This window comes from Chiloscyllium plagiosum, chromosome 35, assembly GCF_004010195.1.
Source record: "Chiloscyllium plagiosum isolate BGI_BamShark_2017 chromosome 35, ASM401019v2, whole genome shotgun sequence".
Classification (NCBI taxonomy): domain Eukaryota; kingdom Metazoa; phylum Chordata; class Chondrichthyes; order Orectolobiformes; family Hemiscylliidae; genus Chiloscyllium; species Chiloscyllium plagiosum.
The window spans coordinates 5,090,911-5,103,627 of record NC_057744.1 but is presented as its reverse complement, the minus strand read 5'-3'; the positions used below and the strand labels follow the sequence as shown (position 1 = coordinate 5,103,627).

General features: G+C 42.7%; 1 protein-coding gene and 1 long non-coding RNA gene across 8 annotated transcripts in view; one reads left to right on the top strand and one right to left on the bottom strand.

Annotated features, from left to right (window-relative positions):
• Positions 1-10,429, bottom strand: part of zbtb16a (zinc finger and BTB domain containing 16a) — a 270,130-nt gene extending 259,701 nt beyond the window's left edge. The window contains exon 1 of one of the 7 annotated variants that reach the window (XM_043676536.1): positions 9,961-10,429. The gene's annotated coding sequence lies outside the window, so the exon portion shown is untranslated. The other 6 variants (XM_043676535.1, XM_043676533.1, XM_043676534.1 and 3 more) reach the window with 6 other exon arrangements.
• LOC122540606 overlaps positions 4,016-12,717 on the top strand; it is a 33,498-nt gene continuing 24,796 nt past the window's right edge. The window contains exon 1 of the long non-coding RNA XR_006309360.1: positions 4,016-4,077. This is a non-coding gene — a long non-coding RNA (uncharacterized LOC122540606). The remainder of the gene's footprint in view (positions 4,078-12,717) is intronic.

The window sequence follows — 12,717 nt, the reverse complement described above, 5'->3', positions numbered from 1 at the left end:
TAAACTCTAGAATGCCCACTAAACCCCACATCTGACCAGGCTTTTAGTCATCCAACCAATATCTCCTTACATGGTCAGTACTAAATTTTATTGCATTTCCCTCCTCAAATCTATTTGATGTTCTACTCCATTAAAAAGGCTGCTTTATAAATGCAAGCCGTTGTTGGAGCTTGGTATATTGGTGTCCACAAAATGCATTTATGTTTATCCAACATATCCAGTAACAACTTAATAGTTTGTGAAATGCTTTGGCATGTAATAAGGTGCTGTATAAACACAAGAAAATGGCTAAACCAAATGAACTGGATAAGAGTTGCATCTTCCTGGAAATGACTTCTTGTCTAACCATTCCTTTATTTTTGTGATGAGACACAATCAATATTTACATAAGCAATTCCAATAACACTAAGGCACATATTCTGCAATGAAATAAAAATAATTACTAATTTCCAGGGGGGAGAAAAAGAACAGCATCTCATTTTGAGCACAGGCTGTAATTTCCTTACAAAAGGAACAAAAACATGCAATATGGATGTCTATTAGGAAAGGTCATTGACTTTTTAATTTCTAAAATCTACTGGTCATGGAGCTCGTGAAAGACTTGTTGTTTTCTCATTCACTAGGACATTACACTCTCGATATTTAAATTTTGTCCGTAAAACAGGACTGTTTCAAGACACCCCAGGAGTACAGATGGTGCAAGTAAAAAAAACTATTTAGAAATTTGATCATGTCTGTACATTGTAATATGGATAAGCATCCATCATTCCTCATAATGTGTGCACCTTGTTACAAAAGAAACCACTGCTTCCAAAAGCTGTATCCTCAAATCTTTAAAATTATTTCTAACTCAATAGCCAAGTTGCAATTAACAAATTTACTGTTAAATCTCATGTCCTTGTTCCGATAACTCTCCTTCCTTTTCTCACCCTTCATGCACTCAATGACAAAAACTTTTCAACTTCCTGTTCAAGCACTATTATTCCTGACTACACACAAAACTTTAAAGACAATGATCACTAAAAGTATATTGTAAAGATTTCACACCATGGAACAGCGTCTCTCACCTGATACAAAAACAATCCCTCACCAGTGGAAAAGCTCAACTGTTTTCATTAGGTAGAGAAATAACTAGAATTTAATTTTTTTAAAACATCAAATTTTATTATGGATTTTACAAATTTAGTTGACAAAACGGAGCAAGATTTTGGCCCAAAAAAAATCTTAAAGCTTCCATGCTCTACAAGAAACAGGGACTACACTTCAGATAAAAACTTTGCACAACACTTTGGAACACAAGGTCAAGACAGACTTTATAAATGCATGTATTGAAAATCATGCACTGAAATAACCCCAACATTTTTGCCTCCATAACATTTTTGGGTAGGTAATTGCAAGCTTCTTTCTAAAATTCTTTCAGAGGATCTGGGTGTCGCTGACTGGGCCAACATTAGTGGTCAATCACTATTGGCCCTGGAGAAGTTGATGGCAAATTGTACTCTTGAACCACTGCAGACCTTGGGGAGTAGATAAACCCACAGTGCTGTTAGGGAGGGAGGGCCAAGAGTTTGACCCAGCAACAGTAAAGGAATGGTGATACAGTTCCAAGTCAGGATGTTATGATGTGGTTTGGAGGGGAACTTGTTCATTTCTGGAATTCTTATTCTTTATAATAAACAAGTTTTTCTGAACAAACTGCCCTAAATTGGCCCTTCACTCATTCCCATTTAAGTTCCTTAATCTGTTTGTGATTTATTGTAAGAATGTTACAGTCTTCATTAATCTATAATTTTTGATATTTCACTGTATCTTATGCAAGGAATTTTTTGTTTAATCATTGCTCCAAAGAGAATTGAATCTCTTTCAAGTTTTCCTTCCCAAATCACCCCCTTCACATTTGGGAATCTGTCACATTGCTCCTTTGAGCAGGTATCAGACTTGCTTTGGGAATCACTTTATTTGTAGCCTAAAGGAATGCGTCAGAAGTTATTCAACCACAAGGTGCATCACAGACTCAAACATTCAGTGACAGTACTTTCCCAACAATCACAAACAGTAGAGATGTCCATCCATGGGAGCACAGAGCCAGGTACACAATTTTCAAATAATTGAGCTGGGAAGAGTGAGGACAAAATGGGAGGCTGGATAAACAGGGGGGAGCGAGAAAATAATTTGCAGATTGGGACATAGCACAGATTTTTTTCACAAAGCATAATGGCCATCTTCAATTTCTTGGGATGCATAGACTACCTAAACTCTGAATATGAATAATCTTCACATCATTCAAATATTTTTAAATATCCCTGGGTTTCCACTTTGAGGACAGGGATCACAGAAGAAAAAGGAATGTCTGGGACAATTGAAAGTAATAGAGGTGAGGGAAATAATAGAGAAAGAAGGGTCAGAAAGTTGGAAAAGACAGAAGGCAAAAGACAAAAAAAATTGAGAAGGCATTAAAACAGTAAGAAACAGCATGAATATTTTCAATTTGAAAATAATTCCATCTGCATGTTCACAAGAACACCAAAACAAAAAGGTCTTGGTATTCTTGTGTTTTTTTGGGGGGCCAAAGACCGTAGAACGTGAGGGAAACATCAAGTGGAAGGAAAACTAGGGATGGGCAATAAATGCTGGTCAGCCAGCAGCACCCACATCCCACAAAAGAATAAAAAATTCTCTAACACAGTAGTTAGAGAGTCAGGAGTAAAAAAGGCCCTTCGGCCCATCCTTTCCACAGCAGTCATCCACCTATTCTGGACAGTTTTTCGTCACTTGCCTGTCGTCTTGCACACTCTATCATATTTCAAGTTCTCGTCCAGATAGTTCTTGAATGCCTTGAGAATTCTTTCCTCTACCACCCTTTTAAGGCAGTGTGTTCCAAATACCCACTAAATGAAATACTTCAAATTCTGCCTAAACCTCCTGCTCTTTATCTCAAAACTGTTGAGGTGACTGACATTGAGTCACTTAAGTCATGAGAGAAAAGAAGGAAAGTGCAGAGATTAAGATAAAAAGAGATAGGAGGGATGTGACATGACATTGATGGGCCAAACAGCCTGTTTTATGTATGTATAATAAAACAGTAAAGATCTGATCAGATATTGGAGCATTGATGAGGTTTGAGAAAGGCTAACAAGTACACACTGGGCTGAAAAGGCAATGCTATCCTCAGGGAGGTATTTATTACAGTACTCTACCCTGTGTCATTGCAGTACCAACACATTACACAAAAACAAAGCTTCCACTTAAATCTAATGTCCTTCCACAATGTTGAAAGAGACTAGCATCATAATTATGCAGTACAGAAGAGAACCTTCGGCCCATCTGTGCCACCAAACTACACAATCTACAATAGATTCTGCTGCTCAATAGAATCCAAAAGGATGGCACTGGAAAAGCCTAGCAGGTCAGGCAGCATCCGAGGAGCAGGAGAGTTAACATTCCGGGCATAAGCCCTTCATCAGATCTCCAGCCCATCGGACGCTGCCTGACCTGCTGGGTTTTTCCAGCTTTTCGACTCTGACTCTCCAGCTTCTGCAGTCCTCACTTTCTCCTACCTGCTGCTCAATAGGTTCCACTAGTGAGGAGTCTCTGGCCTCTTCAAACATATTGTACTCTGAAGGTGAGAAAAGCCACAAAGCTGGGCAAAAAGGCAATGGGTCATCCATACCTGTGAGTGATTGATTGATTGATTGACTCCTGGCTGCAACTCAAAGCGTTGGAGGGAGGGAGGGGAAGCAGGGAGAGAGTAACAGGTAGAAAATGAGGAAGGTATTGGCTGCTGTTGGTGAGCCCCCGACAGAGCTCAGACCCGGGGAACTGGCCCCTCAATGGGAGAGACTGAGATGGAGGGAGAGGGAGCGAGAGTCAGAGATCAGCTTTACAAATCCATTGCATCTCCAAAACCACACACTCTACTGACAACAGATTCGTTTATTAACATATTTGTGAGCGTTTAATGTTGACAGGGGTTGGGGGGCGGGGGTGGAAATCCGCCCCATTACAGAGACGGATCCCTCAAGGAGGTTAGCTAAAGCAACATTATAGAGCAACTTCTCCCACAAGCGGAAAATGAGGGTGAGGGTGGGGGGCGGGTGGGATTAAAGTCAATGACAGATGAGCATGTGTCCTTCCCGGGCCTCCCCTCAATCTTTGTCAGAAGGCGGGGGATTTCCCCGTCTTCTCTCTCCGAGTGTACCGGAGAATCCCAGGCAGGCCACGGTGACCCGTTCACCCACCCAGCAGGCGGCCGATCAGCCCATCGCGGCTGCTGGCAGCCCTTCAAAAAGAGCAGCGTTCCCCACCTCCTGCTTCCGTCCCTCTACCCCCCCCCCCCCCCCCCCCCCCCCCCGGCCGAGTAACAACGATGAGGGGAGTTCAAGCTCCTCCCCCCCTCCACCCCCCCGTAACTCGTTAATCATCAGTTCATATCCCGGACGAGCACCTCTCCTGGATTCGGAAGGATTGGGGCGAAAATGGAATGATACACAATGAACAGAAATGGGTAAATGATTAAGTTAAAGTCGGCACATCTCGCACTCAACACGTAAACTCTCTCACTGTAAATTGTGATCATTAACTGAGCCAGGAAGATTTCAACCCTCCCCTGAATGTAGTCTGCCACCTGTCTGCGGTGGGTTACCTCGCCTCGTCACCCTCCAAGCGCAAACACATCGCGTTTTAGCTCCGAAATACCATAACCCGGCGAGGCTGGAAGTTATCCTCAAAATTCAGCGACTCTCTTTTTTTTTAAATGTCAAAAGCTCCATCAGATCTCCAATTCTGATTGAAGTAAAACACATCCTGAAAACGCCCAACGTTTTACCCCAACAGCGGCAAAGGCTGCTGTATTAAACAGTTGCAAATTCAGATCAGCACTAAGTTCGCAAGTCCTGTGTGTGTATGTATGTGGGAGACAGGGGAGAGAAATAAAAATCTGTCCCCGACCACAGGCACTCGGCGGAGCTAGCTGTAGCAAGTGTGTGTGTATCCTCGCCCCGTCTCTCTCCCACTCACTCCATACCCATCCCTCTCCCGCATCCTTAACCTTCCCCGTCTCCCTCCCTCCCCTAAACTCACCCGAGGTACATTTCAGGTCAGTTTCACACCCGGTGGGATTCGATTCTTGTTGATTTCACAAACACAAATCGGACGTGTCAGATCAGCACCGTTGAAAAATACAACGGGTGGGGGAGTGAAGAGGAGAAAATAAGAGGGTCGTAGCTGGAGAAAGGGAAAATAAACAAACATTGTACAGAAAGAGATGTACAAATCTGACTTAGCTCGCAACCCTTCCGAGATGTCAAAAGGGATTTAAAAGGACTACAGGGAAATGTGTTTATAACGGTACTTTCCCGGGGGGGCGGCTCAATCTCAGCAGCAAGAGATTTAAAAATCTAACACCGTCCCCACACACAAAGATGCTGAAAGGCCACCGGGATCTCAGCTGGGGGATCTCAGCAGCGGCTTCTCGGTCGCCCCTCTCCCGGTACTAGTTCTAAACGGGAGAGCCTCCGCCATCAGATTAACAGACACACACACATACATACATCCAGCCAGACACAGAGACACACAAGCGGCTGTAAACAGGAGCCGGCTCCGCGTCCAAAGGCTGAACACAGCCGCAGGATGGAACTGGGAGAGAGACAGAGCGGAGAGACTCACAGAGGGAAGAGAGATCCCATATCTGTGCCGGGAAACAGCTTCAAATTCCAAGTGCCGGCTAACAAAGACGGATCCGCCAGCTCTCACAACACACACATTTACAAATGTACCTCACTGTTTTTTTTTTAAAACACACTTTCACTGTTGGTTATTGCAGGGATGCACACCGGTATCTCATCAGGAGAGTTCCCCGGACAAAAATGTATTTCCTTCGCAAACAAAGCGAGCCAAGAGCAAAAAAAAGGCAGAAAGTCAAACACCATTAAATTATCACAAAAGCTAAATAGTTGCATTATTTTGGTTTTTGCATACCTTATCTTTTTGCCTTCCCCCTCTCTCCAAATCAACACGGTTTTTTTTTAAAAATATATATTGATACAATCGTTTTTTCATTCAGTAGCGGCCTCAGTCTGGAGGTACTCACCGAATTATGCACGCTATTATTAGCACAGCATACAAAACAGTTCACAGTGCGCGCCGCACTCGCTCACATCCACCTCTCCGGCTCCATGTAGCAAATCAGCAGATTGGAGACGTCATCGCTCCGCGTGTGTGTCTCTCTCTCCCCCTTCCTCCCTCTCTCACTCACTCAAGGCCACATCAGAGAACCGCAGCCGAGCCAGCCCCAGCTCCCTGTGACAACTGCTGCTTCGCCATCTTTGATCCTGGCACCAGCTGCCACTACACCAACTCACCCCCCCCACCCCCCATCCCCAATCCTCACTCCACTGTGTCATTCCCCCATCCCCCAAATCTCCAATCCAGCGCGAGCCTCAAACACGTCCCGCATCTCTGCGGGATAACCTCGACAATCCTATCCATTCAACAAAATGAAACGCAAAAAGTGCTGGGAGAAAGAAACTGAGCAATTCAGGCAGCGGAGTGTTAAACGTTTGCAATCTAGTGACTCCTCATCAGGACTGCCTTTTAAACCTTTTAAAAACGTTTATTGGAAGAGTCTGTCAACCTTCCCCAAGCTTGGGAGGGAGCAGAATCTCGGGGTGATGATATTATTTTGCTACTGTTTCAATCCACAACGGAATTTATGACAATAGACAATAGGTGCAGGAGTAGGCCATTCTGCCCTTCGAGCCTGCACCACCATTCAATATGATCATGGCTGATCATCCTTAATCAGTATCCTGTTCCTGCCTTATTTCCATAACCCTTGATTCCACTATCCTTGAGAGCTCTATCCAACTCTTTCTTAAATGAATCCAGAGACTGGGCCTCCACTGCCCTCTGGGGCAGAGTATTCCACACAGCCACCAGTCTCTGGGTGAAGAAGTTTCTCCCCATCTCTGTCCTAAATGGTCTACCCCGTATTTTTAAGCTGTGTCCTCTGGTTCCCACTTTTCGTCCCACTTCTCAGACGCTTTACTGGAGAATTCTCACATGTAGCTAATTGGGTCAGATATCCAGCCATTATTCCTCGCCTAATACAAAGCCAAACTTCAGGGGTGGAAACTTCATGATTTTCAATTCCGCCCTCGCAAACCCCGTTTTTAATCTTGGGCTGTAAGTCGGGAACATATTCCAATTCCGCACTGTCCAAAACACGGTGTTTCTGTAACCGTACAGACCTGTCGCTGTATCCATGAGTGAAAATTGCATTCCCTGCACAGTAAGTAAAATATATTTTAAAGTCATACCCGAAACTGCGTTAGTAATAACCAGCTCCATATCTAATGAACCCACGCTAAACACGTGGCTAAATCCTGACCAATTTAGTTATCACTATCATTTACTGTAGCCCATTATAAAAATATCTAAAGAAATAAATCCGATATCTTCAGGAACACGCACTCAATAATCACATCTATCGAATTAAAAAAAACACGGAGGGTCACTGGAAGGACTCGATTATTTTAGCTTTTTTAAGAAAAACAACTTAATAAAAACATTTCGAGCCAGTATTTTTGTTTTTGTCTGCGTATGAGGGAGTGTTAGAAATCACAACACCAGGTTATAGTCCAACAGGTTTAATTGGAAGCACACTAGCTTTCAGAGCGACGCTAGTCTCTAAATCATGAGAGAGAGAAAATATCGCTGGAGTGTTAATTCCAATACAGGAGCTCAAATAATGCAGTAGGCTGCCTTATGACAAGGCGCTAGCTCTGTGGAAGTAGATTACACATTGTTCACGCAGGAAGTCCGTGGCACGAATATACAGCAAGATGCCGTGAGCGAGTGTGTGTCTGTGTGTCAGGGCCAGACCAAGTTTCACTGAGTAGGTGGACGCTGTGCTTGTAAGTGGCCAAATGAGCTACTCACAACTTTAATGAGGCCAGTCATGATGTTTTATTGAGAATGTCATATTAGGAACCATCCTGGGGAGTCACTGACTACAATCACACCACTGCGCTTTGAACGCCCGCTACAGAAACCAGAAGAAAACAAAATTACCGCGAATCGGAAACATTTTAAAAAAGTGAAATGGCTGGATAAACTCAGCAAGTCTGGCAGCATCTGTGGAGAGAGAAACAGTTAACGTTTCGAGTTCAGGGACCCTCCTTCAAGGTGGTATATTCCCATTACACACACAGCTTGGCCAATGGCTTCTTATATGTGGTCAAGAGTGTGCTGCTGGGAAAGCACAGCAGGTCAGGTAGCATCCGAGGAGCAGGAGAATCGACATTTCAGGCAAAAGCCCAGACAGTCTATTTAAGCAGACCAGTTTTTAAGTGCAAGTATTCTGTATACTACTCAAGGTCCAATACTATTAACAGGTTTTTTAAAAAATGGATTATTACACCGTAGCTGATTGGATGGACCGTTACACTAGCCCTATTTCCCACCCGTCCTGGAGTTGAAACATCCGGTGGTCCTACATTGCATCACAGTAAAATACTGCCAGACCTGCTGAGTTTCTCCAGCATCGACAATTCTGTCTTACTTTAGCCCCGTTGGTAGTGTGTCAGGACAGTATGTGTGAGAGAGTTGATGGGTTGGCGTGCACAAGCCAAGGCTGAATCTCTCTAGAGTCATTTGCTACTACTTAAAGCCTGGCGCTGACACGGTTTATCACCGGCGGGGGGAGAGAACAAACACCGTACGAACTATACATCAAAATACACGCGAAACATGACCGAAAGCAATTGAGGCAGGTTTTTTTTTAAAATGACTTCTCTCCTGGGCCAGTATTTATTATCTTCCCTAGTTGCCCTGGGAAAGATGGTGGTGCGCAGCCTTCTTGAACACCCTTAGTCCATTTGGTGTAAGGACACCCACAACTTAGTTACTGGGAAAGTTCCAGGACTTTGACGGGAAACAGTGAAATATTTCCATGTCAGGCTGGTGAGTGACTTGGAGGACAACTTGCAGGGTGGGTGGTGTTCCTATGTATCAGCTGCCCTTGGTCCCTCGAGATGACAGAAGTCACGGGTTTGGAAGGTTTACATGGGGGCAGATAGTCCGCAATGAGGAAGGAATCCTCCACCAGAAACAGGAACTCGGGTTGCTCTCTCCACACCTGCTGAGCTTTCCCCAACTATTTGTTTGGTTAATCAGGTTCAATATTGCGGGCTCAAACAGAAAATACATTTGAATCACTTCTCCACTTGAGAACCAAGAGGTGGGGGAAGGGGGAGACAAGAGTTGGGATCGCTTCATATCCGAATTAACCCATTCTGTAACTGTTTCCATCTCGTTAGTTCGGAATTTAAGAACTCGAATTGAGATTCCCTCTAGTCAGTAATTAATCCTCAGTTTCTGTTGGACAGCGCCCTCTCCATTTAAAACACGTACTCCAGAAACATGAATAGCGTGGAGCATGTTGCTGATGTACCCCATGACTAGAGTTAATCACTAAACGATTTAATTGTATTTTTAAATAATTTATTTGCCACTTGACTTTTGCACCCGGAACAAATATAGAGACACAGTTGTAGCCCCCCCAAAAACAAACCCTGGACGAATGAATTGTGTAACTTACAGAAACCATCCCTGAAACGTTGGAAGAGTGACCAGTTTTAAAACGAGCTCGAAGAAGTTCAAATCACTTAACGTTATCCTGAACGAATTAATTGTAAAACATTTACTAGGCAATATTGCGTTGTCACCTCAATTTCTGATTTTTTTTAAAATCAGGGGAAGACTAACAAAAATTTTTCTCTCTCCTAGGAGTCTTTTTTCAAAAGAAAAAACTTGTTTTAAAAAATAGCCAAATTTGAAATCAAAACCAAGTTGGGGGAGTCTACTAGAATTCCTACTTCATCTCAGTACTTTCCGAAACCGTCTCTCTCGAGAACGCCTACACAGCAAATGGAATTGAAATGACGTTTCCTATTATCTAACCTGCTTGTCCACTTCCAGATTTTAATTTAAGGCGTAAAGTTTCTCTCTGCTGCAGTCTTTTCATAGATTCCTAAAAGAGTAAAAAGGAGTTGTTGTCAGTCGATGCGGTTGCTATTTCAGAAACCAATGGTTTCTATGCATCCCCTCGGCTGCCTTGCTCCCTTTACTTGTTGTACCAGCCTTAGTAGAGCTTGCTTCACTTTGTGTAATGTGGAGCTGCCCCTTTTCTTCCTTAATGACTTTGAACGCCACACTGACAACCCCCATATGTTGCAAGACTGAGGATGTGCTCCAAGCGCTTCTCCTGTGATCTCAGCTCGTGGCTGCAAGGATAGACTATTAATTATTAAGCCTTGTTCGATCATGCACGTGCCTCTGCGGGGGTCATGTTCACTTATTTCAATGGTTCAAACACCTTTAGCATTCATGTACGATTTCCAGCATCCTCCTCAGCCCAGTTTCTGGGTTTTTTTTCCTTGTCCCAGAGCCAGTGATTTGCTGACTAGCAACTGTCGATCCCTAATTGGCCGTAAAAGAGTCAACCCATTCGCTTTCGGCCTGGAGTCACGTGTTGACCAGGGCCGGCAAGGACAATGGAGTTTCCTCTCTGAAGAGCCAAATGGGGTTTCATGATAAGCAGCAGTGATCACCTGAATACTATTAGGCCAGCCTTTCGGGTTTTTTTCTAATTAAGTTCCACCATTTGCCATAGTTAATCAACAAGAAACAGATTTTTCAGTCCAACACACATCCTAAATTAATCTAGTCCCATTTGAACTGTATCTCTCCAAATCCTTCCTACTCATGTATCCATTCAGATGCCTTTTAAATGTTGTAATTGTACCTGCCTCCACCATTTCCTCTAGCAGTTCATTCTATCCAAACACCACTCTGTGATAAAGTTACCCCTTGGGTCCTTTTTAACTCTTCAAACCTAGAACAGGAGTTTGGGATTCTAGATTCCTAGTTCAGTGACACTCCAACTATTTTCTCCCTGTGCTCAGTTATGTATACTGTACAATGTGGCACTGAATAGGTGGATATTGAACACAAATGTCATGTTCTGTCCATTGTGTTGGGTTGCTTACCTTCAGGTTTGTTAGGAGATTGAGCAGAAACTTTTGATATTTTAAATTAGGATTTTGAAAGGAAATGCAAGGATAGAGAGAGAGAGAGAAAAAAGCATTAAAACAGAAGGAACTGTGCATGCTGTAAATCAGACAAACAAAAATTGCTGGAAAAGCTCAGCAGGTCTGGCAGCATCTGTGGACAGAAGTCAGAGTTAACATTTCAGGTTGAGTGACCCTTCCTCAGAATTGTGTTGGTAAAGGAAAGCATTGTTCTCTATTTCTCTATGGGGGAGTCTAGCCCAAGGGGAATATCAAATCTTAAAACCAGAGTCGTACTATTCAGGAGAGAAATTGGGGATGCGCCTCCTCCCACACAGACTATGCCATAACCAAAGGTCCCTTTTAAATCTTTCCCATCTCACCTTAAACCTATGCCCTCTATGCTTGGACTCCCCTATCTTGGGAAATTCACCCTATTCATGCCCCTCATGACTTTATACGCCTCTCTAAAGTCACCCCTCAGCCTCCAACGCTCCAGGGAAAATAGCCCCAGCCTCTCCCTATAGCTCAAACCCCAGCAACGTCCTTGTAAATCTTTTCTGAACCCGTTCAGGTTTAACAATATCTTTCCAATAGCAAGGAGACCAGAATTGAATGCAGTATTCCAAGATTGCCCTAACCAATATCCTGTGCAGCCATAACATAACCTTCCAACTTGGTTAACAGTTCAATTAGTGGTGATTTCTTATGGAAAGTTCAAATAAAGAATTAACCACCTCTTGCAAAATCCAGGTTTCTGGGGAATAACGTGTAAACTGACAACATTTATCAAGAAAAGTATTTCTTTATCCAGTAAAGCAAACTGATCAAGTTCTTGTGATAAACCATCCTTCATTTTGGATTCAGTCTATTGTTCTGCCACCAAAGTATGATAGACCAGGTATTAAGAAAAAATCTCATTGTCTATGTGGCATAATGTGACAGTTACAATAGAAGAAATACTTAACATTCAAGTATGCAAACATTATCCAATGATAGAAGCTCATGAATTGATTTTGAAAACTATTTAATGATTTACCAATGCAGCAAAGAAACCAAATATGCATCAATTATTAGGATTCCTGTAAATTCAAGTTGCTTAATGAAGAGCTGATTTATTCCATTGGTATTTATGCTAATGTTCAGAAATTAGAATTTCAAGTGCCCAAAATAGAACATAATGATCATTTGCAAAATCTTCCAAATTGAATCTTTGCTTTTACATTCTTCGTAATACAGGAAGGTAATGATTGAGATTGGCGTAACTACTGAGTGAAGCACATGATGTAACTCGTTTATGAGCAATTAGAGGAATTTATATTTTCATTCTTAAGAAACTGAGGTGCATGACTAAATGCATGGAACGTTTACTAATGTTGAAAGGAATTTAAACAAAGATAAATTACTTTGGGAAATAGTCAAGATGATGATTAGATTTGGTTCTACAAAAACTTGCATGATAAGAATTTGATTTACTTTTGTCATGTGTACCTAGGTACAGTGAAAAGTTTTGTTTTGTGTGTAGTACAGGCAGATCATACCATACAAAGTGCAGTTGGGTAAGAGAACAGAGCAAGGACTACAATGTTATGGCTGCAGAGAAGGTGCACGCAAAGCGAGATTAACATTAAATTTAAAATTTGAGAGA